At 43.5% G+C, this 27,186-nt stretch overlaps 1 protein-coding gene across 4 annotated transcripts in view; it reads right to left on the reverse strand.

The window, feature by feature from the left end:
- The window catches only part of LAMA2 (laminin subunit alpha 2), a 588,677-nt gene that overhangs the window by 513,354 nt on the left and 48,137 nt on the right, over positions 1-27,186 (reverse strand). The window lies entirely within an intron of this gene.

Below are 27,186 nucleotides of genomic sequence, written 5' to 3' on the forward strand. Positions count from 1 at the left end.
CTATTCAAAACAAAATCAACTTTGATGACTCTTAACTGACTTACAGTGGTACATTATGTTTCTTTCAGGATTCCATAAAAACCAAAAGCTTCTTTACATCTGAGACACAAAGTATTGCCACACAGTTTACAGTTACTCCCAGAGATAATAAAAGACCACAAAAAATCAAAAATAAATAAATCAATCCAATGTAAATGTCTCATATCAAAAACTAATGCTCATGTATTTACTTTATTTAATTTTATGTTGTAGTGAATGCAGGCTTTATATTTTAATGCTCATTGATGTCTTTGTCTGTTTTATAACAGCTAAAATGATAGCCATCCTCATCAATGACAATGATATAAACTATCATTCTGAACAACAGTTTTTCTTTCAAAAATATGCCTTTGATGTCTTCTGTACTTGTTAAGGACAAGATCCAAGCACTTCTAATGTACTTTAGCTTTAACATCATGTCTGTATTTTTGACTAATTAGGAACTATAATTCCATGGTCAGGAAGACATGAACCCTAGCTACAGAGACCAGAAGCTCAGGACCACTTTGAAATGTCACAAGGGCATCAGTCTACTGCTTCACATGGCTTCTGAAGGCTGTCAGGAGGGCCCAGTGCTATGCTTGGGGCAGTGCTGAGGGCTGATTGCCCTAGGACCCACCTCTTCGACATCAGGCTCTGTGCCTTCTGAAGGCATGGAGCCACTCCCACACACACATCTTGCCCTTGGGCCTCTGGTGGCTGTTTGCTCTACTGATTATGTGTAAAGTACCAGTGATGTGCTTTCTGCTGATCAAGAGAAACATTAATGACATACTCTAATAATTGAAAAGACTGTCACAGTTGAGACAGACAAATGTGTTAACTGAGGTTTAGAGATAAGGTGGATGAGGTAAAATTTAACAGAACAAATTTCTGTAGTGAGGAAGACAAGCTTTCAAGCTACACAGAGCTCTTATTCAGGTCTGGGGAAATACTCAGTGTGTCACAGGTAAGTACAAGGTAGAACAGGTTATTTAGCATAAGTAGTGAACATATATTTGAAGGAATAACTCACGATGAAACAGCCCATTAACTCCACTCCAATAATTAGGAAGAAGGGAGAAGAAACAGCTGGGGATGGCAGGAGAGCAAGGCTATGTCTACACTATGATTTAAATTCAAGTTTATAACGCTGGGTTTCATAAATTTGATTTTGGTTATCCTCACCTCCACACAAAGTTGAGTTAGTGCTGAATCACCAAACATTGACTATTACAGCAGTGCATTATGGGAACCTATCCTACAGTGGCCCCGTAGCATTCTGGGTTTTTTTGCTGGTGCAGTATGGGGAAAAAATGCTCAATAAGTGGTTGTGGGTATGTGATGTCGTCTTCCCTCATTGCATTGCTCTCATTCCCCTCCCATGGAAAGCAAATGGCCATTTTCTCAGAAGGGAAGAAGGAAAAGTAAGGAAACCCAAGTGAAAGAAAACCAAATAGGTTGGCTTCAGAAGGTGACTGAACCACTTACATTGGTTGCTCAGATGCTTTTCCTCCATAGAAAGAACACCTTTAGGTATGACTTTTGCCTGATCAGCCAACTAGCGCTTCAGGCAGGGGACTATCATATCCACATGCCAGAATGTCTCTGTGCCCTAGAATGATGCAGGTGCTTGTGCCATCACAGCTGACCCCCAGCCACTTTTCCCCACCTTGAAACCTGAAACAGGAACAGATTACCACTTGTGACCCACCCACCCACCCACTCACACACACACACATTCTAAAAACAAACAGCCAACAGAATTTTCACACCATTTTTCCAAAGCCTGCCCCTGGCTCAGGCCACTTGCTGGAGTGCAACTCAGTGATGATAACTACAAGATGTCCTGTGGCACCTTACACACTAACAGATGTTTTGGAGCATAAGCTTTTGTGGGCAAAGACCCACTTCAGACGCCGTCAGAGCATGCTGTTTCTGGGCCAATGTGCCTGAAGTACAGTAGGATAATAGCAAGGTTGAGGAAAGTGGAAACTATAACAACTAAAGCCAACTCCCACAGGCAAGGGAAAAACCTGCAGCTCCCCATACTCATGACTGCAAAGAAGACAATCTGTGGTACACTGAATCAGAAAGGATTTTTGGCTTCCCACTTCTCTACACAGATATGTCCAACAGGGGGCATGGAGCTCATCAGAAGCTACTTGGAAGAGCTGTGCCCTGGGATCACAGAGGTAACTATGCCATCTCATCTGGCCCCCTGGTCACTTTCCCTCCCCCCCCCCCGATACCACCCATGCTAGGCAGAATGGTACAGCTTCTATGTAATAAGCCAAATAGCACGCCAGGCAGGGGCCTGTCATACTGCCCTGGGACCACCCAGGTGACTGTGACTGTGACTGTGCCATCTCAGCTGGCCCCGAGCCACCTTCTCCCGCTTGATACCACCCCGGCCTGGGCAGAATGGTATGACTTTTACCAGAAACATCCTCCCTGAAAAATATTACAGGAACAGATTACAGCCAGCCCCCTCACATTCTATAAGGGCTGGGCTGGGGGAGGTGGTTGAAGGGCCAGTTGTGAGGGTGACTTCAGGGGCTTTCTCCAGTGGGGGGAGCCAGCCCTAAATGCCAATGACTGCAGGGGCTTGCCAGCCCACCTTCTATAAGGGCTGTGCTGGGGCAAGTGGTTGAAGGGCCACTTGAGATACTCCTCCCAGTAACAGCCAGCCCCCAAAAATCTTTGCCATGCAGGAGACTTCCCGCTGGCAACAAGAAGCCCGCAAAAATCTTCCTGCCTTTGGAGCTCTTACCATGTGCGAGCCAGGACTTGGTGCTGTCTGGCAATATGGTCTGAAATGTATCAGAGGCACATGCTTTTATTGGGTTGTGGGCTAGCCAGGTGATGTGGTTGGGTGTGGGATAGATCCTGACTGCATGGTGCCTGTGTGAGAGGGGAGCTGCCCCTGTACAAATGTGAACCCCAGAAAAGAAATTTCTCAGCCTCTCATCCGACCCCCACAGCCTACCTGCCATGTGGTGTGGTGGGGTAGGCTTTGGTGCCAGCACTGAAAGAAAAAAATCTTGGCCTCACCTGCTGTATCCTGTGCATGGAAGAAGCCACCATTCCACATTGGGGATATTTTTTCATGGGTAGAAGCAATCACTGCACTCATTATAAAGAAAGGAATTTCTTGGCCTCTCATACAAGCATGACCCCCACAGCCTAGCTGCCACAGGCTTCCTGGTACCAAATTCAAATTCATGGGCTTTCTGTTACCCAACCCCTGTGCACCTGGAGAGCAGTGGCGATGGAAGCAGCTAGAGCAGAAAACCACGGGAAATTGTAGGATTCTTATGGGACAACTCTGGAGGCAAATAAAGTCAATTCAAAGACATGGCATTTCCATACTAACCTTAATTCAGCCTTTTAAATTTGATCTTGACACTACGTTAACTCGCTTTGAGGGTGTTATAATATCAATTTTATTATCAACCCTATTTGTTTTTAGGAAGAAGGGGCTTTCAAAGTCAGGGGTCCTTTTGAAAGGGTCCCATCTCCATGGGAGGTGTCCATTCTGAAAGTGGCACTTTTGAATTGCACATGGATACCATTATACTAATGAGGTGCTGCATATTCATGGCAGCACCTCATTAGCATCTTCCAAACTCCCTCATTAACATGCCCCTTTCGAAAGGGAGGGGGCCGGTGTAGACACAGCCACTGTCTTTACGGAAAGAATGAGCCGACACTATTCTGCTCAAGTTTAAATGAAAGTGATGTCCACACTCCGAAATGACAAAGCTCCACAAATTTAATTAGCAGACAATCAGTTATATTAACTTGGGCTGTAACCGAGTAGTCACCAAACTGTCGGACACAGAGGAACATTTGGAGGAGTGCAGCAGGGTTGGGGCCAGCCCCCACAGGGGACGTGGAAGTGAACCCATGGTTACAGCCCCACCTCTCCTCCAAACTAGCTCCTCCCACAGCCCCAGTCTTCTCCCAGCTCCCTTCAGCCTTAAGTTCTGCTCTGTCTCTGGGTCCAGATCTGCCCCACTCCCTCTTCACCCCCAGGCCTGCTCCAACATAAGCTCCAGCTCCACTTGGTCCCATGCTCTACTCCCAGATGGGTTGTGACCTCATTCCCTCTCAACCCCCAGGCCAGCTCTGCCTCTAGCCCCAGTTCCTCCCCACATTCCCAGTTCTTCCCCCAACTCTGCCTTCAGCCCTAGATCTACTGCTGAATAAGCCTTGGCTGTGCAGTAATGGGGGAGGGATGAAAATAAATTCCTTTACTGGTGGGTGGGGACTAAAAAGTTTAAGCGCTACTTCTGTAGGTGCATCCCCACTGCATTACTAGCTCAAGGCATCCACAGCACTCAAACTTCAATTCATATGGGTCAGCTAGATGACATTTAAAATACCACATAACTTGAGCTAGAGCTTTGTACGTGTAGAGCAGAGCTGTTTGGGGGTTACATTCAAGTTACAGCGTAAGCTAGCACTGCAGTGAAGACAAGCTCTCCGTGCTTACCTTTCCTATTTGCAAAATAGGGATCAGAATACTTCCCTCCTTCAGATGGGTGATGGGAAAATACATACATCAAAATGCATGAGGCACTCAAACACCGTGGTAATGGGGACTATATATGTACTTAACAAAGGAAGTCAACAGCTGAGAAGGCATCAGATAAAGAGAACAATGGATGACCTGGGTGTTCTGACTGAGTCTAGCTTTCTCCAAACTAGTTCAACCCATTCTTCAAATAGGTAATGAATTTTAGGATATGATTTCCAAACAAATCCCCCATAGGATTAAGTAAAAGTATGCTTTATATCAGCAAGAATAAGTCTTAGCTTACTTATAATGGAATATTGCATACAGACCTGAAAATAATTAAAGATGAATGTCAAAGTTATAAGAAACAAAGGCTGAGGAAAAAATATTGCCTTAATCAGAAAAAAAAAAGTTTTTCTCCCCACCATAGAAACATTGATAACTTAAATTCACTGATCCCCTCCATTCTATATTCACATGTGCCCGTACTACCCACAAATCATTCTTGATGTTGTTTTCAAAGACATATGCTTCTGCTACTGATCAAGTCATCACTGCTGTGAACCATATACACCAACACCATATTCACCATCCCAGTTTGAAAATGTCATTCATAACAGAGAGGGCCAACAGAATACAAAATATCTCCTTACAAAGCTTACCAGGTGTCAAACACCGACACAGTGCATTATTACAATGTATTATTTACCAACTATGACATTTTCACCTAATTTTCTTTATAAAACATTGTTATATGTGTGTGTACAGGGCACAACTGTCCTGGACTGTCCAGGAATTAAAGATTATGTCATGTAACAAAACTTCCAGGAATTCATCCAATCAAAATTGGCAACCCTTATTATACAACACAACAGTAAAGAGTGATAGCTGCTAGTTAAGATTAGCATTTGAACCTCAAAACAGGATTTGCTCAGCTTACCATCCGAATTTTTTGGACCTCATTATAAAAACTGATTCCACTGTGAACCAAAAGAGTGCACACTGGAGAGCAGAATGGGAGATTTCACTTATCCAAACCAGATTCATTTGGGATAGGTCCAGCCCAATTTTCATTCCATGCAAACCAGTTAATCCATTTCTAATTAGAGCACCTTTATCTGCTTTCTACCACACGGACTCTCTTATACCCAATACCCTGCATTAATCCTTACTATTGTATTTATATTATTAATATACTTGGAGGGCCATATCCCTAGGCTATGTCTACACGAGAGGGCTTTGTCTGCAAAATAGCTATTTTGCAGACAAAACCTGCAGAGCATCCAGATTCCCAAAGAATTCTGTCAGCAGCAATTTGACATAATGTAGAACTTTTGTCAACAGCTGTACCCCACTCCAATGAGAAATAACGCTTCTGTTGACAGAGATGTGTCAAGAGAAAGCCAGTCTGGACATGCTGGGGGGGGCCTTCTGTCGACACACAGGGCTTCTGGGAAACCAGGCAGCCCTGTCTACTGTGCTTCTGGTTGGCCATTTTGCCGGTAGAGTGGCCAGGCAGTCCGCCTGCTCTCTGTCAACAGAGTGGATCATTCTTGCAATCCACTTGGCAGTCTGGGCACAATCTGTCAACAGAATTTTTGTCAGAATATATCTTCTGACAAAAACTTCTGTCAACAAATCCCTGTATGCTACACATAGCCTCTGATCCCAATATGTCATTTCACACGTCAGCGTGCACTTACCTTAGCAAATTAAGTAACCTTCCTCTTAAATACCAGTTTGTGCATATAAATGGGATACTTGCATAAGCAGAATAGCCAGCTAATTTTGAAAAATGGCCTCACTCTCCTGATTCTAAACCTTCACTTAGGTTCTTTACTAGTTTACAATCTTGGTAGCTAAGTAGGTTAAATTGTTCACTACAACACACATCTTTTGGCTAGATGTATTCCTTAAACCTCAGCTTTACTTCCACATTTCTAGCTTAACCACTATAGTAGTCACTTGCAAGTACTTTTCAATTACTCTTAAATAAATAAAATTACCAAGGAAGATACCATGACTACTCCAGAGTCATTACCTGCTCCTCAAAGACATCAAGTGTCACCACTGTGCTATCAGTCCAGTTCAATGTTTTATTGATGAGAGCTACTTTAGCACTACTCCAGTGATCATTCTGGATTCTTGTTGTTTTTCAGCTCTCTTTTTCCAGCAGAACTACATCAATGCCCTTCTTCCTTACCACACTTTTAGTTTTCCTAAAGCTACTTCAGCCACCACCATGAAGTATGTTTTGGCTATTAGTTAATGTTTGCAAGGAAAATTGAGGAGTATTAAAGTTTTCTTCATGTAGGAATGTTCCCCAATCTTTCAGGATTCTATTTCCTTAATTCCCTTTCTCATGAAAACGTCCCACATACCAGGAGCTATGATGTTTTCAGACATTTCATCCAGTTTGCTTTATCAGGACTGTCTGTTTTTCATGGTCTTTAAAACATCTCTGCAGGTGCTGTTATGTATTAGTCAGAAAATTTGATAATTACATACTGCTATTTAAACCCACAAGTAGTGGAGATCGGGGAGACAGGATAGTTTAGAAACACAGGATATGAAACCTTTCTCTGCTAGACCAGATCTAACCAAGGTCACTACTGACAGGAAATTGTTGCCATTGCACAGCTGTTCAGTGGCTTATATAGGTAAAATAAAATAGTTGCATTTCATTCCACTTTCTACAGAACAAATGTCTATGCCACAAAACTTAGTGTCACTATCTGTACCACAACTGGCAGTGTCAAGCAGACAAAGGATCAAATGGCTATAGAGACTGAACTATATTTTCAGTCCTGGAGCCTTGCCATTCAGGACAAGATTGAAACACACTAGTGGGGCAAGACAGGGAAGATTGAATTGCTGCTCTCTATGCAATCTCTGTCCTGTGGATACCTATAAATATAGAGAATGTTGGCCTGCAAAGCTGTCAAGCTAGCAACTTTCAAAAGTATTATAAATACATTAAAAAGTAACTTTGATGGCATGAACACAATTATTTCATTAGCCATCTAGTAAAATATTAATTTATTCATAACTTTTCAGGGTATTTTACTCGAACATTTTTAAAAATGAGCTGTGGCAAAATGCTCTCTTAAGCTTTCATACAGGTTTTCATATGAAAAAAGACTGCCGCTTCCAGCAAAGGTAGCACCATTATTAAATACAGTAACAAAGATTTTACTAGGACAAACAAGCATTTTGTCTGAAAACCTTCTCTGAAAACAACGCAAAATATAGGAAAACCTAAAGGGGAATATGGGGATTCCGACTCTCACGCAAACCTATTAAGGGTCTTTATGTCATTCCACATGAAGAAACATTGTTTGTGGGTTTGTGATGGAGCACATGCACAAGGCAAAGGAAGATTATGATTTTAGAAACTAGCTAGTTAGATTACTTTTTTTTTCCTTTTAAACTGTTATCTGATCATGTTTCACTGTTGTTATAAGAACTTGGGAACTACCATAATAAATCAGGCCTGAGGTTCATCAGTCGTGCTTCTGACAGTTTCCAGCACCAGATATCTCGGAGGAAGGTCAAAGAACGCCACAACCTGCTCTTCCTCCCACTCCCAAGGATAATCCTTGATTATTAGAGATTGGTTTGAATAAAGTTTTAAGATCTCCTCCATTGCTCTTTTATCAGCATTAACTATTGTAATTCTGATAAATGATGAATTCCTCTTTTAATTTTGCTAAATTTTTAGGCTCAACAAAATCCTGTGACAATGAGTTTCATAGTTTAATTGAGCAATACATGGAAAAATACATTTCTCTTTAGCTTCAAGTTTGCCATCATTCAATTAAATTGAATGCCACAGATTCATAGATTCTCAGACCTGAAGGGACCAATAATGATCATCTAGTCTGGCCTGCTGTATGATACAAATCACAGAACTTCTCCAAAATCATTCCTAAAGCGTGTATTTCAGGGCAAACATCCTATCATGATTTTCAAAATGTCAGTGACAGAGAATCCAACATAGGCCTTGGCATATCTTAATAATTTATTACACTTGTTAACATTTTACATATTATTTCCAGTCTGAATTTGTCTAGCTTCAACTTTCAGCCACTAGATCGTGTTATAACTCTCAGTGATAGATTGAAAAGCCCATTGTCAAACATTTTTTTCACATGTGGATATTTATAAATTGTAGACAAGTCACTCCTCTGTTTATTAAGGTAAACAGAGCTTCTGGAATCTATCCCTATGATGCACATTTTCAAATCCTTTAGTCTTTCCTGTAGCTTGTCACCAAATCCTCACCAATCTCCATTCTTGATGAATGGTGGGCATCAGAAGTGGACACAGTATTCCAAAAGCAGTTGACCAGTGCCATATACAAAGCCAAAATAACCTTGTGTACTTATGCTATCCTTTTAGGCATCACCAGATTGCAGTAGCTCCTTTGGCCAAGGCATCACACTGGGTACTTAAGTTCAGATGTTTATTTACTATGACCACAAGATGATGTTCCAAGTCACTGACTTCCAGGTTAGAAGTCCTCTCTCCCCTAAGTGCCTTGGTCCTAGTAGTATACATAGTTGCCCTCAGAGGCTTAGTGCAGGAGCCTCTACAATATGTACATTTTTTTAAATCAGAAGTAGGCATCTGCTAGAGCTGAAAAGGGCCTTGAGAGGTCATCTAGTCTAGTCCCCTGCCTTCTTAGGCGAGCCAAACACCAGCCCTGATACCTATGCACTCTGATCCCTAAATGGCCTCCTCAAGGATTGAGCTCACAACCCTAGAGTCAGCAGGCCAATACTCTGGCCACTGAGCTATCCCTCACCCTTATGAGCTAAATGCCAGATAATACTGTAGAAGAGAGTTATTTTTCTCTGTGTGCATGGTCTTGGTGTGCTACTAAAAGAGACAGTGAACCACACTGAGCAGGTGTGTGGGTTACATACGTGTTTATATTTAGCTGTATTAAAACACTCACTGTTTGCTTGTGCTCAGTTTACTACCAAGCAATCCAGATTGCTCTGCATCAAGAGTCCCATCCTCTTTATTATTTACCATTCTCTCAATTTTTGTGTCATCTGAAAACTTTATCTGGGATGAGTTTATGTCTTCTTTTAAGTCATTGACAAAAATGTTAAATAAAATAGGGACAAAAAATGATCCTTGAACGTCCCCACTGAAGACACAGCTGTAGATGATAATGTCCCATTTACATTTGCATTTTGAGACCTATCAGTTAGTCCAGTTTTTAAAAGAAAGGTTATGCCCATGGAATTCCAGCATGGCCTTGCGACTTCAGGAAGTCCTTTTAAAAACTGGCCTGAGTGAAAGCCAAAAACGTCCCTTTTCATCTGCTTTGGTATTGCTTGCTGCCAGATGGGAATCTGTGTTAATTTATGATACTCAGCTGTATGCTACACAGACATGCACAGGCTCTGTGTCCTCAGGTAACGTGTCTTTTACTCTTCCACTCTGAAAGAAAAGCCCCGAGCACTTGACGAAAGAAGAAGCGAAGTGCAAAAGACTCCAGTTCTTCTCTAAGGCTGAGTCTACATGGAGTCGCTCTCCCAGCAGCTCCATGCTAATGAGCAGCCTCACAATTGCAAATGGCTGCTTTATTAACATGGTCCCACAGCTCATTAGCATAGCCGCTGGTGACAGAGAGGATTTTTGCCTGCAGGGGTATGTCCACACAGCCTCTTTATTGCCGGCACTCCCCTCGGACGAGAGCAAGATCTCATATGGCTATTCTAATGAGCCACGGGATCATGCTAATGAGCATCTATTTGCAATTGCAAGGCTGCTCATTAGCACGGAGCTGCTGGGAGAGCGGCTCCGTGCAGACCCAGCCTAAGACTTCCAGCCCCTAGGAATGGGTCTGCCCCACAAAAAAGCTCATCACCTAATAAATCATTTTGTTAGTCTTTAAAGTGCCACATGACTGATGTTTTGTTTTGTTAGAATCCAGACTAAGATGGCTATCTCTCTGTTACTATCCCCTAGAAAGTGAGTCTAAGTGCATAAATAAAGTGCATGAATAAACTACATGGACATATAGGCCTAACAAGTGAGAAGCAAAGAACTAAATCAAACCTTGAAATGTACAGTTGGCAATGAAATCAGTAAAATGCAACTCTGAAACAGAGAAGAGCACCCAGGGTAAACGATACAGGAGGTTAGCACTGCAGAAGAGGTTCCTGCAGATTCTAAACAGATCAAAATTTCACTTTTGCATTCTGTTGCCTATTTATACAGCTAGGTATTTACATGTCGTCTTGAAATGCCCAATCTATTGTAAGTTTGAAGCACCCTCCCAATTACCCCAATTAGGGAAGACAGTATTGCTGTCCCCATCTTACAAATATGCAATCCACCTGACTCAATGTGTGCAGGGACTTGATAGGGCCGGCAGCGAGGAAGAAGCACTTTCACTAAGGGTATGTCTACACAGCAAAGTTATTTTGAAATAATGGCTGTTATTTCAAAATAACTTCATGAGCATCCACCCCACGCAACCACTATTTCAAATTAATTTCAAAATAGCAGACAGCTTAATTTGAAATTGGTAAACCTCTTTGTGCGAGGAATAGTGCCTATTTCAAAATACCTGTTTCAAAATAGGGACTGCTATGACAGGAAATACAGACTATTTAGAAATAAGCCACAGTGGCTACGTTTACACTAGGATGCTATGTCAAAGTAGCCTATTCGAAGTAGCAACATCAAAATAGGCTACTTCGACACATATCGTCCACACGTATTCCGGGGCTGGTGCCGTCAATGTTCTACGTCAACGTAGCAACAGGGAACATTGAAAGGTGCTGCCCTGGATGCAAAATCAGAGTGTCTCCACACACAAGTGGTCCCTTTCAAAATAAGGGGCCAGGAAACCCTGCGGATGGGGTCACAGGGAGACTAGCCCTTCTGGGCCAACAGCAAGCTGCTCCTCTAAAGGGCCCCTCCCAGACACACTCAGCCTGTATAGCACAAGGTCTGCAGAGTGCTAGCCACACTCTCGCAGACTGAGTCACAGCAGGCATAGACCCCCAGCGGCAGCAGCACCTGGAAGCCTTCCAGGCTGTTACCAGGGGAGAAAGCACCCTGCTAGGTGCTGCAGGGGAGCCCTCCCCAGGGGCAGATGGGGATGCCCCAACCAGCGGGCTCCCCTGTTCCTTCCCTGCCAGGTGCTCTGCCACCTCTGGAGCTACCCATCAGCTACAGAGGGTCGTCCAAGTCGGGGACCTGGACACAGCCGTTGCAAGATTTGCTGCCATGGGATTCCTGAACTGCTTCTGGGCCCTAGACAGGACCTATATCCCCAACTGCTCCCCGGACCACAGCCGGGGATGATACATAAACCAGAGGGGCTACCACTCCGGGGGTCTGCAGGCCATGGTGGACAGCCGGGGCCACTTCGGGATATCTACATGGGCTGGCCCAGCTGTACCCACGATGCCCATGTGTTTCAGAACTCGGGCCTGTGCCACTCACTGGAGGCAGGGACCTTCACCTCCCAGAGGGAGATCTCTCTGGGGGACACCACCGTGCCCCTCTGCCTCATGTCAGATGCAGCCTACCCTCTCCAGCCCTGGATCATGCGCCTGTACACTGGCCACCTCAATACCAGCCAGGAGCAGTTCAGCGGTCTCCTGAACCATGCCTGCCAGGTGGCGGAGAGGACCTTCAGCCGCTTGAAGGGTTGTTGGCGTTGCCTCCTCGCCCATCCAGACGCTGGCCTCCAGGACATCCCCCAGGTTGTAGATGCATGCTGCACACTCCACAACATCATCAAGAGCAAGGGGGAGGCCTTCATCTGGGGTGGGCGGTCGACACTGGCACAGGCTTCCCCCCAGCTGGCCGCTGCACCCAGTTGCCAGGCCCATCAGGAGTGGGTGCGGGTCTGAGAGGCCCCGTGGGCCCACTTTGATCAGGGGACCCACTGTGCACCTCCCTGGCAGGCCTCCCACACACCACCCCCACCAGCTGCACACTGTCCCCCACAACAAGCACATGTCTCACAGGGATTTTTGAAAAATTAAACTGTGAATTATTGATTAACTGCTAAAACTGTCTAGTATGGTATGTGCACAACAAGCTGGAACTATTTACATGGGGGGACAACTATATACAAATGCGGGGACAACCATATACACCGAGGGGTGAACAGACGGCTCAGCCATCAGCCCATCATGCTGGGGTGGAGGTGAAGGGGTGCAACCCCTGGCAAGTTTGGTTTGCAGACCCCCTCCCTTTTGGCCACGGTCCCCGGTGCAGCAGGCTAGAAGCCAGTAGGACCAGCAGGTAGGGCTGAGATGTCTCCCCCAGCCAGTCTTCAGCTCCAGAGGGCTCCAGTTCTGGGGGCAGGCGGGGCAGCAGGCAGGTTGGTGGGTGGAGCAGCAGGCAGGTCAGAGTGTGGGACGGCTGCAGGGATGGCAGTGGGGGGGGTAGTGGGGGGCGGGAGCTGGGCCATGGCCTCCCGTAATGACCGGGCTATGTCCTGGAACACCCCCATAAAGTCCTGCCATGCTGCCCAGCACCAGGTGAATTCCTCCCGGTCATACTGGAGCCTCTTCTCAGCCACCTCCTCCTGCTGCCAGAGAGTTGCCAAGAGCTGGGGGTCGACGGCAGCTGTCCCCGAGTCTCACGGGGGTGCGCCCATCCCGGTGCCGGTGGTGCCCCCGAGCGCTGGTGGTCCCTGGCCTCCAGCAGGCTCTCCAGGACAAAGTATGGTGCCTGGCTGTCTGGGGCTTCTGATGGTGTGGCTGCAGAAATGGAGTCAGGGAGATGGAGACCGTTAGTACTGTGTCCTGGCCAGAGTGCGGGCAGGGTGACCCTGGGTGGCCAGGTCCTTGGCCAGCTGGGCAAATGCTTCTGCATTCCACTGCTTGCTCCCCATTACTTGGAGCACCTCCTTCTCAACCCAGAGCCCCAGCAGTTCTCAGGGCTCAGCCTCCATCCAGGAAGGGCCCCGCCACTTCTTGTCCCCCCATCTGGCTGCCTGGGGGCCCTGGGTTCCCTCAAGGAGGGAGCCCCAGGAATGCTCTGGGGGCTGGCTGGCTCGCTGCTATGGATGGTGGGTGGATCAGGGCCTCTGGAGGGTGTGCAGGGCTGGCACGTGTGTGCTGCTGGATGCACGCTCTCAGCTTCCTGACACAGGAAATCCAGGTCCATGGTGCTTTAAGAGCTGTTGCGCGCAGTGATCATAGAGCCCTGCAGGGACTGAACAGCTCGTCTCAATCTCTCAGCTGATTGCCGCCATGGAGGACCCCACTATTTCAAAGTAGCGGGATGCAGATCGTCTACACATGCCCTACTTCCACGTTTAATGTCGAAACAGGGTGCTATTCCCATCTTTTGATAGGAATAGTGATTTCGATGTCTCACCACCTAACGTCGATTTTGACTTCGAAGTAGCTTGCGGCATGTGTAGATGCGATGCGTTCTATTTCGAAGTTGTGCCGGCTACTTCGAAGTAGCCGGCTAGTGTAGACACAGCCAGTGTGTTCTATGGCACTGTTTCGAAATAGGCTGTATTGTGTCTGGATTCTCTATCTCAAAATATCGCTCAGCTATTTCAAAATGCATTTCGTGTGTAGCAGCATTATTTCAAAATAAGCTATTCCGGAAAATCTCTTCCAGAATAGCTGGCTTCGAAATAATGCTGCTGCATAGACATACCCTAAAGGATACTAGGGATCGCCACTCTTTGTGAGTTTCTGGTGCCCACTGACCAGCTGTGGGAGAGGGATCTTGACTGGCCAGAACTTGCTGGCTTCCAGGATTTAAGCCAGCACAAGGGCCATGTGGATTCCCTTTTGGCTCTGTTCCAGGAACAGAGTTATGCATCAGCTTCCAGGAATGCAAAGGAAAGCTGGTAAGGATTCTAGGGCCCTTCTACCAGATGTAGAGGTTTCTTTGCCAGATGGGAGGTCTCTCCTGCACCACAGGGATCAGATTCCTATCCTCAGCGTGGGAATGCTCCCTGTTATTGGAACAGGAGCCCCCTCTGGGAGGGATCCCATACTGACATGCACACATCACCCTCCTTACTCAAGACAGGGAGAGATGGGAGATTGAATGATGAAGGTTTTGGGGCCTACAGAGACAAAAGTATGCAGCCCGAGTTGGGTCTGTAACCATGTCCCCACTGCTGATGCAGCAGAGGCCAGGGACTATGTAGTGGCTGCCAGAGGTGGATTTGTTGCACCTTACAGCCTACTTCTAGTGCAATTAAAAGAATAAAATGAGCAGTCCCCAAAGATAAAGAACCTGGCATTTTTGTAATGGCCTTAGGCTAATAAGACAGGGTGAGACCTCATGGCTCTCATCGGCTGAGATCCCCAGACTTCTAAACCCTTTGTCTGCCTTACAAGAGAGAAAGTACTAGGACTCAGCTAGAGAGGAGACTGGGGGTGTAGGCTAAGGAGGGCTTACCCCAAATAAAAGGTTATATGCAAGCCCTGTAACCCCTGTGCCAGAACTAATCAAATGCCTGTTGTAGAAGAGTATGGGTGATAAGTGAGGAGCACAGCTCCCCTATGTTAGAGTTTAATAAAAGTTGTGGCCTGATGCTTAATTCAATGCTTCTGTCTTCATTTTACCACTGTGTCCATGTCAAGATAAACAAAGTCATAAAGATATTAAGTGACTTGTCCGTGGAATAACACAGTCTGTGGCACAGCAGGGAACTGAAATTAATTTCCTGAAAAGGGTTACCGGGCTCAGGTCATCTGCCCCTGTCTTTTTTTTCAAGGGGGGCAGCTATTAAGTTATAACAAAACTATGGGAAAGTGTCTAGACAGCTTCACATAACTTGTTAATTTTCACCCATGTGTAGTTCATTGTGAATACAGTAACAGAAATATGACTTTCATTTCTATTTGTTGCTAATTAATTTCAGCAAGAAACAGTGCTGAAAAACAGTACCTATTTCACACACACACAGAGCCACATTCCAAAATTGATCAACAGACACATAAAGAATTTGCAGGTTATGCTGGATTCCAAAACACATTTTTTTCAAAACAGTGTGACTGAGTTATTTCCAACTTAACTGCATCTGCCAACCTGCAAGGTTGTTTGATTGCATGCTTGCATACTTCTTGGAGTGTTAACCCCTAAACACCATCTACAGCTTTACATGAGCAAACTTGACAAGAAAAACCCATATGCATCAGGCAGGTTGAATATGCATCACAAAAAAATCACATCGTGCGGACAGGTTAATTGTTATTATTCATCTGCAGAATTCTTTGGTAAGATGTCCCCCAGGATGTGGGTTCTTTACTGAGACATTTTGAAGGGATGCTTGGATAAATTACAGACAAAACATTTTGGTATTATAAACTTGTGTTTAATGATGTGTCTGTGTCCTTTGTCCTCAACTTGTATACTTTGTGCCTACCTCACTCACACAGTCTGCTTTATTATTGTTTGCTGCAGAAGTCTGGGACAAAAACTATTTAACGTGAAGCACTGTCTAAATAATAGCACAGAATTTTGTTTGGCAGTTACTGAGCCTAATATTAGTATTCCTCTAGCCATGAGATATGAACAATATACATCCCTCTTGCATCCACCAGTGAAGCTCTATCTTTTGTATCTTCCAGATATCTGAGGCACCATAGTAGGCTGGTGATAATATCTAGTTAAAGAAGAGTGTTTAATCCCTTCTGTCTGAACTAATTTTTGAACCCCCTTCCTAAACTGTATCCTGATAGTGCTACAAAATAATAAGGATACAATTGTCCTACTTTTTATAACATGGTGCCATTTGCAGATTTTTTAACTCTCTTCAGCTCCACAAAGACATGCTTTTCCTTTGTTGCTCACACCACAGAATGATACAACCTGAAGAAACAAATAAGCAGAAACCTAGTGCTGAAAAGATCATGCATTAGGGACAAGTGTGAAGTGTTTTACAGCAGTATCGTATGTAACAGCATGGAAACAAATATGAATGTGTTCTTGTTGTGATAATGTGGGAAATAGTTACCAACTTCATTTGAAAGCAAAGAAATATGCTGTTTCCATATGTTTATCAACCTCATCAAAAGTACAGTTATTCTAAGTACTAAACCCTTTCTGTCAGCTCACATAGCCTATAGCCATGGTGATTATTTTAACAGGAAACAGCCGAAGCATCTTTGTCTTGCTCCCTCCAATGTAAGTTGAATATTTTACCAAAATTGAAATTTGGCATATTTTAAATTATCTAGCCGGTCTTAAACAAATCCTACAAAAACATTTGGGATAGCTTTTCAAAGACACAAATGGCATAGACTCCTAATTATCCTCTGTATCTTTGAAAAACTGAACACTGCGAACATTTAATTTAAATTTTGGCTATGCTCGCAGTCTTTTTATGTTCTCTTCAGGCACATAGTTAAGTGATTGTGTTTTACTCACATAAATGTCAACAGAAAACAGATTTCAAAGTTGTATGTGCAAATATTAATAGAACTCAATTTTAAATTCATGCCACTATTGCTTGCTTCCTCATCCAGTCAGGGAACAGAAACAACAATGTATCATTCATCCAACCATCCCCAACAGGCTTTTAAAAAGTTCAAGAAACCAACCAACACTATTAAAATAAGAAAAGATTGTTGAGAACTGCTGCCAGCCAATCTATGAAGTTAAGAAGTTTCTTAAATAAACAAATTAAATAATAAAGTAGAAGTTTTCAAGCAAAGCCATAATATGCTCTTTATAAAGACATATTATAAAGACATAACAGTTACCTCACAAATTGTGCAAGCTTTCCAAGTCACTAATAGGACTAAGATTAAATATTCCATTGTCACCAGCTGAAAAAGCTGTCACTGTACAGTTTTTATGTACCTCTTACAATAGCATAAGGCGGTTGCCTGGAGGATGAATTCTCTCAACACAGATATCTATCTAATATTAACTTTTAGTAAAAAATGGCATAATATAGTCATGGAGATCAGTACTTGATAGCCAAATTATAACAATTATTAAGATAGAAGTCAAATGTTGTAACCTCAGAAATTAGGAACGCAAGTGAAAGTTTGTTCCCAAGTAAAAATTGTTTGTTCTTTAGGAGCCATGGGAGCCTTTGAAGTAATGGGCCAAAATCCTGAAAGACATAGTACACAGTTGAACTGTAAGTCAATAACATCAAGTCATGAGAAAAAAAAACATGACTAAAACCACATAAAACACTACAGACAAAATGGGCTAAATTCAGATCAGGTACAAATTTAATCTATTGAGATGAGCCCATTAAACCTGGTCTGAATTTAGTCAACAGAGGCTGTTATCTTCATCATGGCTACATCTACGTGGCATGCTGCTGCTGGCAGGGTCATGCAAATAAGAGGACTCAACAGTACAAATGAGGGGCTCATTTACAAATCACATGCCTCATCTGCATGCTCTTGCCTGATCACTGTCCCGACAGAGGCTGCAGTCACCATAAAACAAACCATGTAGATGTGGGTCTGTTGAACAAAACCGCCCCCGTATTGGCAGCTCTGTACCCCTGACAAAAATGAGGAACAAGGGGCTGTCGACATAGGGGGTTGTGGTCAAAAGACGCCCCCATGTACACGGCTTGTTTTGTAGCAATTGAAGTGACCAGGACAGCGATCACATGACAGTATGCAAATGAGGTCACAATTTGTAAATGAGTGCCTCATTTGCATTATTGAGTGCCCTCATTTGCATGACCCTGGCAGCAGCAGCACTCTGTGTAGATGTAGCCTGTGTGTTTCTAGTCATACCATGTCTGAGTTGACAGTTTTTATTTCTGTATAATCCCTGCTAAAATGCAAACCTCCACTCACATGGCAGAAATCTCCTGCCTGGTATTTATAGAATACCTAGCACTACGCTACTTTGGTCCCAGGTTTTCTTGTGTTACACTACAATGATACAAATAATAAATAACAACAATCTGTGGTAAAGAAGTAATAAGCAAACTTTTCCAAGTCTCTTGCTACCCTTTGCCAACAATCTTTGCAGGTGTCAACATTTGTTGAAATACTATTTTGCCAAGCTAATATGTTTCTGCCAAAAGTAAGCTACCACTGTTCAAAGTAGCTTTACATTATCTGTTTTCCTCAATGAAAATTAATTACATTGCCAATTACCAGCTGTTTTACTATCTGCGTTTCTTACAAGATAGCGAACGTGTTGGGTTAGTCCTCCCAACTTCCTCTGATAGTCAGGGAAATGAAGAACTTACCATCCATAATTTTCCCATCATCTAGGTCTCCCTTTTCTACTTCTTCAATCTGATTCCTTACAATCCGTGTAAGATTTAGAGGGGCAGCTGTATTAATCTGTATCTGCAGAAACAACGAGAAGTCCTGTGGCACTTTACAGACTAACATATACTGGATCATATGCTTTCCTGGGCAAAGTCTTTGCCCATAAAAGCTTATGCTCCAATATATCTGTTAGTCTATAAGGTGCCACAGCACTTCTCATTGTTTTCATGATTTGTTAGGCTGCTCTTCAAACCAACTAAAATGAGAGATCTCTTTTCCTAGATTGGGTTGAAAAATCTAGGTAGTATAGAATTCTGTGCTGTTTCAACAGGACAACAGAAAACAAATTAGCTGGAGAGTGGAAATATTATTTGGTTCTCTATTGTTCAGTCTTCAACAACATGGTTCTTTAATGGGAAAAAATACCCAAGGGGAGAGAAAACCAGAAATGAAAGGCTGAGAAATGAAACAGAAGCCTCTCTCTTCTCTGAAGTGAAATATCTCCTGAAAGCTGTGCTCTCAGGTCTTTAAAGTCATTCAACCTATAGGCCTTGTTTAGACTGGAATTTAAAGGTGTCAGATAGTTACACATTGCCTAATATGTTCCAACACACGAGTAAAAAAAATCTCAAAGTGACATTGCCTTCAACGTGCCCAAAACTGGTCTAATTTAAAATCTAGGGGCAGCTTAGGCATTAATTTGGTCATAGTAAGATCATATAACACTCTGGTCTCTACGGCCGCGTCTACACGTGCACGCTACTTCGAAGTAGTGGCGCCAACTTCAAAATAGCGCCCGTCATGGCTACACGTGTTGGGTGCTATTTCGAAGTTGAAATCGACATTAGGCGGCAAGACGTCGAAGTCTCTAACCCCATGAGGGGATGGGAATAGCGCCCTACTTCGAAGTTGAACGTCGAAGTAGGGACCGTGTAGACGATCCACGTCCCGCAACATCGAAATAGCGGGGTCTGCCATGGCGGCCATCAGCTGAGGGGTTGAGAGACGCTCTCTCTCCAGCCCCTGCGGGGCTCTATGGTCATCGTGTGCAGCAGCCCTTAGCCCAGGGCTTCTGGCTGCTGCTGCAGCTGGGGATCCATGCTGCATGCACAGGGTCTGCAACCAGTTGTCGACTCTGTGGATCTTGTGTTGTTTAGTGCAACTGTGTCTGGGAGGGGCCCTTTAAGGGAGCGGCTTGCTGTTGAGTCTGCCCTGTGACCCTGTCTGCAGCTGTTCCTGGCACCCTTATTTCGATGTGTGCTACTTTGGCGTGTAGACGTTCCCTCGCAGCGCCTATTTCGATGTGGTGCTGCCCAACGTCGAAGTTGAACGTCGACGTTGCCAGCCCTGGAGGACGTGTAGACGTTATTCATCAAAATAGACTATTTCGATGTCGCTACATCGAAATAAGCTATTTCGATGTAGCGTGCACATATAGACGTAGCCTACATGACCTCCCACATCAGGCAGCTGAGTACTATTCAGAGGCACTGCATGTAGCCCAGGGTAGACAATAGAAGCCTGGATATGGTTCACCAGGGTTAGCCCCTGGAGAGCAGCCAGGTGCATTATTTACCTGTGTGTCCACTGATACGGCTGCTCACAGCTCCTGTTGGTCATGGTTCACTGTTCCCAGCCAGTAGGAGAGGCAGGAAATACCATGAGGTGCGTTACCACTTCCTGTACCTCCCATTGGCTGGGAATAGCAGACCACAATCATTGGGAGCTGCTCGCATGTGTACCAAATGAAACCTCAGGCAACCTGGCAGGAGCTAAAGTTGGTGAACTGAGGCTTGCCTGCTGCAGCTTATTGCCTGCCTCTGGCATGAAGCAGGACAGGTTGAACCTCTCTAATCCAGAACTCTTTCATCTGGCAAACTCTGTAATCTGGCATGATTCTAGTTAGCCAGGAGACCACTTACCATTGGTGTGGTCAAGTTTCCCATGGTTTCATAAAGTTTATTTGCAGCCACCAGTCCTGGTTCTCAGTGTTCTGTGCTCTTGTTTAGCTGTAATTTACCCCCTAAATGTCCTCTAAGACCCCAGTAAGCAGTAGAAGTGTTTGTAATGTGTGGGAAAATATTGACCTCCTGTCATCTCTGTCATTTCTTGCACAATTTTTGTAATCTTTTCCTCCCCCTCTCTTTAATACTTCATCTCATGTATAATAACTCCGCAAATTCTCTCTGCCGGCATTGGTCAGGTCTGAGGATGCTGAATGAGAGAGGTTCAACTTGTAGCATCCCAAACAACTGAATATAAGTGTAAGAATAACTCTGAAACCTTTCCTGCTTATTCAGGTCTCGTCCCAGAACAATTACCAGTTACCCTTCTTTGCTCCTTTCCCCGACACTCCTACACATCTCTGATTTGGAGACATCTAACTTATTTTGAAGACATGAAACCTCAGTGACAAACTCTTTATTTTACCTCTCTTGCAACACAGTTAGCACCAACAATTACTGTAGCACATTTAAGTCATTAGACCCATTGAGGACACAATTGCTTAACCATTTAATGTGATTCCTTGTATAGTTATGAATTTCAGTGCTAAAATGCCCTAGTTATATAAGGCGATTGTACCTTTTACTCAATGAGCACAGCATGGGTAGTTTATGTAAATTTCAAATACTAAAATGCTGTATTAGCAGCCAGTTTGCCAGTGAAAAAGTGTGTACTGTATTTCATCATGAAAATTAGAATGCATTTCTTTCCCAGTTTTTGTAGTCTTTTCCTCCCCCCTTTAATGCTTCATCTCATGTATAATAACCCATTCTCCACAGACATATTTTAACAATCGGCAGATCATTAAGTATTTGCACAAAATACACTTAACATTTTGGTACATCTCAGAACAGAGGGATCTTTCTCACTTAGGCCATTGGCTATCATACGTAAATACTACCTTCATATCTTTTGAGATGTGTATGAAGTGCTTGGAAAACAAGCAAAATGAGTTGTTCAGGCTGCCTCTGATTGTGAAAATGTGTGCTTAGAACATTATGTATTTGCTAGGAAGGTACACTGGGTTATTTTACCTGTGATTGCAGTATAGGCTCCCTAAGTAGGGACAGTTTTTAAAAATCTCATATGTACTACCAGAACCCAGTGCTGCATCCTTCACTCACTCAAAAGCTTCATAGTGGTTTCAACAGAATGTGAGTATGTAAGAAACAGAGTATCAACTTGCCTCCCTCCCTCAATGTGTATACTGGGGATATGTTGAGTTAAAGGCTACGCCTACACGTGAATGCTACATTGAAATAGCTTATTTCGATGTAGTGACATCAAAATAGGCTATTTCGATGAATAACGTCTACACATCCTCCAGAGCTGGCAACGTCGACGTTCAACATCGATGTTGCGCAGCACCACATCGAAATAGGCACTGCGAGGGAACGTCTACATGCCACAGTAGCACACATCGAAATAAGGGTGCCAGGCACAGCTGCAGACAGGGTCACAGGGCGGACTCAACAGCAAGCCGCTCCCTTAAAGGGCCCCTCCCAGACACAGTTGCACTAAACAACACAAGATCCACAGAGCCGACAACTGGTTGCAGACCCTGTGCATGCAGCATGGATCCCCAGCTGCAGCAGCAGCAGCCAGAAGCCCTGGGCTAAGGGCTGCTGCACAAGGTGACCATAGAGCCCCGCAGGGGCTGGAGAGAGAGCGTCTCTCAACCCCTCAGCTGATGGCCGCCATGGAGGACCCCGCAATTTCGATGTTGCGGGACGCGCAACGACTACACGGTCCCTACTTCGACGTTGAACGTCGAAGTAGGGCGCTATTCCTATCCCCTCATGGGGTTAGCGGCTTCGACGTCTCGCCGCTTAACGTCGATGTTAACATCGAAATAGCGCCCAACATGTGTAGCTGTGACGGGCGCTATTTCGAAGTTAGTGCCGCTACTTCGAAGTAGCGTGCACTTGTAGACACGGCTAAAGTGAGGGCAGAGCACTGTAAAAGAGTGAAATCACTTAACCAAAATATAAAAACTGGATTCCTTTGTCAAATGTTGGACTTCCTTTGTGCAATGTTTCCCATCTTTTCACTTACAAATTGAAGCATAATGTCATGTTACATCGTTTGCAAGAAGTGTGACAAACGATGCATTGCAGTAACAGAAAGACATCTTTGCAACCCACTTTGCTGAACACTTGACAGTTGTTAAAAGAAAATACCTTCTCCTCCCACAACAGAATACGCTGTTTTATTTAAAAATTCATTAAGCTTCTATATTAAAACCAAAAAGGAATGGCTCTGTTTAATTCATGTAAAAATATATGAAAAAGTCCTATTACTCACAACAGCGAATACTCAATTTTTTCATAGGAAAAACAGAGAATAGCTTACAAGAGAGCTTGTGACTTGCACGATTCACCTGTGCAGAAAAATAAGAATCCACCACTAAAAGATCAGTAAGAGCTACCCAAAGCAAACATTCAGGTGCATGTGCCCACTTACTTTACATCCTCCCATGGAGAGGAAGAGGAGGGACATAGTTTTGGCATTGGTTCCCCATATATCAGCAGTCCCCAACCTTTCGGTTACACCTCCCCGGGGGCACATGAGGGAGCATATGACAGGGCCCAGGCCTACCTCTCCATGGGAACAGGGAGGGAGCACCACCCAGCCTCACTGTGCCCTCAAACCAGCTCTGACCCCAGACACAGCTCCACTCCAGGCCTACTTCCTCCCAAATCCTCATCTCAGCCGAAGCTCTGAAGCTAAGGAAGCTGGCAGACAGATTCCATTACTGGTAAGGGAGAGTACAGCTAGAAAAGTTTGGACACCACTGCCATGTATGCTAGAGAGCTCAGCTTAGCCAGCATGGGGATGTTGTCATTTTCTGCTATGCAACAGAGTAAAGGGAATGCATGGAGAGAACTGTGATCCTGAATGCCTCCCCAGGCTAATCTTGGGGTGGCACAGCTTATACCACCACTCCCCACTCAGGGCTGTTCCTAAAGGCACAATTTAGATGCACGCTTACAAAATGGAAATGCTGCTAGAGAGCTTCAGACACAAATGTCAAACTCATGGCCATAATACTAGGGCATTAATATTAAAGGACGTAAAGATGACATCACAGTGTGCAGAATGTGCTAGTGCGTCAGCATGTCCTGTGCACAAATGAAACAGGAACTAAGCCACGAATTTGGAAGTTAGAATCTTTAGACATTTTATATTAAGTTAAATAACATTCCAAAACATAAAAATGACACCTACAAACATGGTGACCCAGCCAAGGAAAGCCCCCATACTCTTAAATACCCTGAAATTGAAATGCAATTACTTGCCACACACATTGAGCATTATGTTGTTGCTGTGAGCCATTTTAAAGTTTGTGCACTACAATTACAGTCTCTATTCTTTTCTTGCTTTTATGCACTCCTGCTATGATAAATACTAACTGTAGCAGGAAGATCACTCCAAACTGCCAGATATAGAATATGTGTATATTTGTGTATGTGCCCAGGCAAGCCAAAATTGCAACATTTCCATTTCTTTCTCTTTGTCCTTTTTCTAATACCCAAGAAGCAACTACTTTACAGCAGTGTCACTGCCAATTCTGAGATAAATGTGCTCTGTTTCACATGTGACCGAGCACTGGGCTGGTGCTGCAGCAACACATGCAGTCACACTGCAGAAAAACTTGATTCCACTGACTTTTAGACAACAGCATGCTGAATAACAGGTCGAATTTCACAACTTTGATATAGTAAGGGTAAGAAAGGAAATGCTGCTAAGTTGCCAATAATTAAATATGAACAAATGTGATATTGCCTGTAGGGAACAAGAGCAAAGAAAGCAACATGTAAACTTTTAAACTCTGTAGGGTTCTTTCGTTTTTAGCCCTCTGTTCTTTGTTACGCTGCAAAGAAACAAGAGAAGTCTTTTGGTGAGGTGTAAGTCTGAACAGAGCAGTTGCTGTTCTGAACCCTGTTGTAAAAAACAGCAAAGTTTTAAGAATGATTAATAAAGATTAATATATCAGAAGCATATATTGTAGGCGGACACAACGTAACTAGTATCAAACACAGCCCCTTTATTACAAGCAGGATCCAAAATCAAGCTGATTAAGTACATACAGCATATAGCAGTTTCATTTTTAACCTCTTCTGTGATTCCACTGCATGGGACTTGAGAAATAGTCATTTGTTACCATATAATAACATCAGTATCCTTTAGAATAATTCCAGGTCGAGTATAAAAATCACCAATCAATGCTGAAACTGAAGACACTTACTTCACACTAATAACAATGCAGAAAAATTGACACTGATGGATTTGTCTGTTTCAAAGTTGGTTCTTTTTAAAAGCTCAGCATTTTCAGTATAGTCCTTAATAAATATAATACATCCAAATAGCTTAGATAATATAGGAAATAGCCAAGCAATTAAATGTGTCACCTGTAGAAGTAGCAACGTATTGTGTTCTAATATGGTATTACATGTAGATTTTAATTTTGGAGTCCACACACTATCAATCTATTGTCAGAAAGCTTCCTTGCAGATACATCATGCTACTTTCTTAACTGTGTTTCTTTGTACATAAAGCAATGTGGTTCCCATACACATGCAATTTAAGTAAAAACTACCAAATATAAGCACTACAAACTAGGTACCTGTCATATGTGAGTACCGCTGAGTGTACCTGCAGAGAAACACACTTTTAACATTTTCACAGCATGTCTTCACTTACCACTATTCAAATGCAAAGCAAAAAGAAAGATCCAACGATATTATATTGACTTGTTGATGTTGTCAAAATGCAATCTAACTTCAGTATAGTTCTCCTATAATGTTCCATGCCTTATTGGCTGTAATTGTAGCTATTCTCCTGGAAAGGCAGATTTTGTAACTGCAATGGTGGTGAAACATCTCCCCTGACAATAGCTAAACAATTTAGTCTATATTATGTCTCACTTAAAAGCCTGAATATTTTTGATTTTATGAATAAGCACATGTCTTCGCATGCACAGATTACAGACATCTGTCATGGGTGGGTATTATCGTGACCTTTAAATCTGTTGTGGGTTTGGAGCTAAGGTCTTTCCAACCACAGTAAGAGTCGGGAGATTCATTTCAATGGACACAAAAGGGAAGGCATAGATATCTATAGTACCCAGAAGGAAACAAAAAATATATACACAACTTAAATACCCAAAAGATTACAGATTGCAGATAAACGTATTGCAAAGAGTCACTTCTGTTCATAGCAGGAGTAAAAACAAACTGCTAAAATTTTGAAAGAAACAACAGTAACAAAAATTCTTCTGCGTTTGAGGATGATAAAATAGGTCTTGTCTTCCTACCACTCTACATCAGTGACATTTATGCAGCTTTGCTGATGAAGAATATCTGGTGAATGCACTATGGCAATGGGAAAGTGTTCGCCCACTGCCTTAATTATGCTGCCTCAGCAAAAGGTGGAAGGCATATCAGGAGGAAAGTGTCTTCCACTGACACACCATGGTGCAGACACTGCTTTAAGTCATTGTAACTTATGTAGCTCATGAACTTAGCCTTTTTACACCCGAGTGATGTAACTTACATCAATGTAAACCATAACATAGACAAACCCCATAGGCAACACAAAATTCCAAACAAGTCAAGTCTAACTACAAATTAATTTGAACTACATAAATCTTCAAAAGGAAACATCTGGAAAATCGGGGGAAATAGGAGAGACCTAACTTGTTTCTGTATCAGTTCCAGGCTTGGTGAGGCATCCAATTTCCTTTAAGGTGAAGTGGAAAAGATCATAAAATCCATGAGCTGAAGAGTGGAAGAATTTTTCCATTACTCTGATAAATAACTACAAGGTGACACACTGGAACCTGTTAGGCCGTAAAGACAGCCAATTAAAATAGGTGGGCAGTATGAACGGGTTCAGAATTTCAAATTTCTAGAACTTGCGATGTGTATCTTATGTAGCAAACACAAATACTATCTGCAGTATCTCTTCTCTGTCCTGGGGCTGGTATCTTTGTGAGAGTACCCCAGGGCAAGAAGTGTCTCTTTGATCATGTGCAGTACCAACACCACCTTCAACGTACATAAATCCTTAGCTGCCTTGAGCGAAGGGTTGGTGGCAGGAGTATTTTTTAAATCCCATGTAATCCACTTATTCCTGCTTGTAGAGGTGAGGGTCTAGTCTTATTTTTCTATAACACCCACCACCACATTATCTAAGTCTGGACCAGATATAATGTTTTGCCCACAGTTGGACACAGTGGCCATTTCTACACAGGTAAGATCTGGAAGAATAGTGCCTTCTTCCGGAAGATCTGCAGAGCTTCCACACATGTAAGATGCTCTTTCAGATTTCATCCTGAAGAAGGTGCCCCCTCTTCCGGATTCTGTATTCCATTCCAGAATCAGGAAGAGGACCTTAAGGCATGTGTAGATGTTCCTGGGC

This window comes from Carettochelys insculpta, chromosome 3, assembly GCF_033958435.1.
Source record: "Carettochelys insculpta isolate YL-2023 chromosome 3, ASM3395843v1, whole genome shotgun sequence".
Classification (NCBI taxonomy): Eukaryota; Metazoa; Chordata; order Testudines; family Carettochelyidae; genus Carettochelys; species Carettochelys insculpta.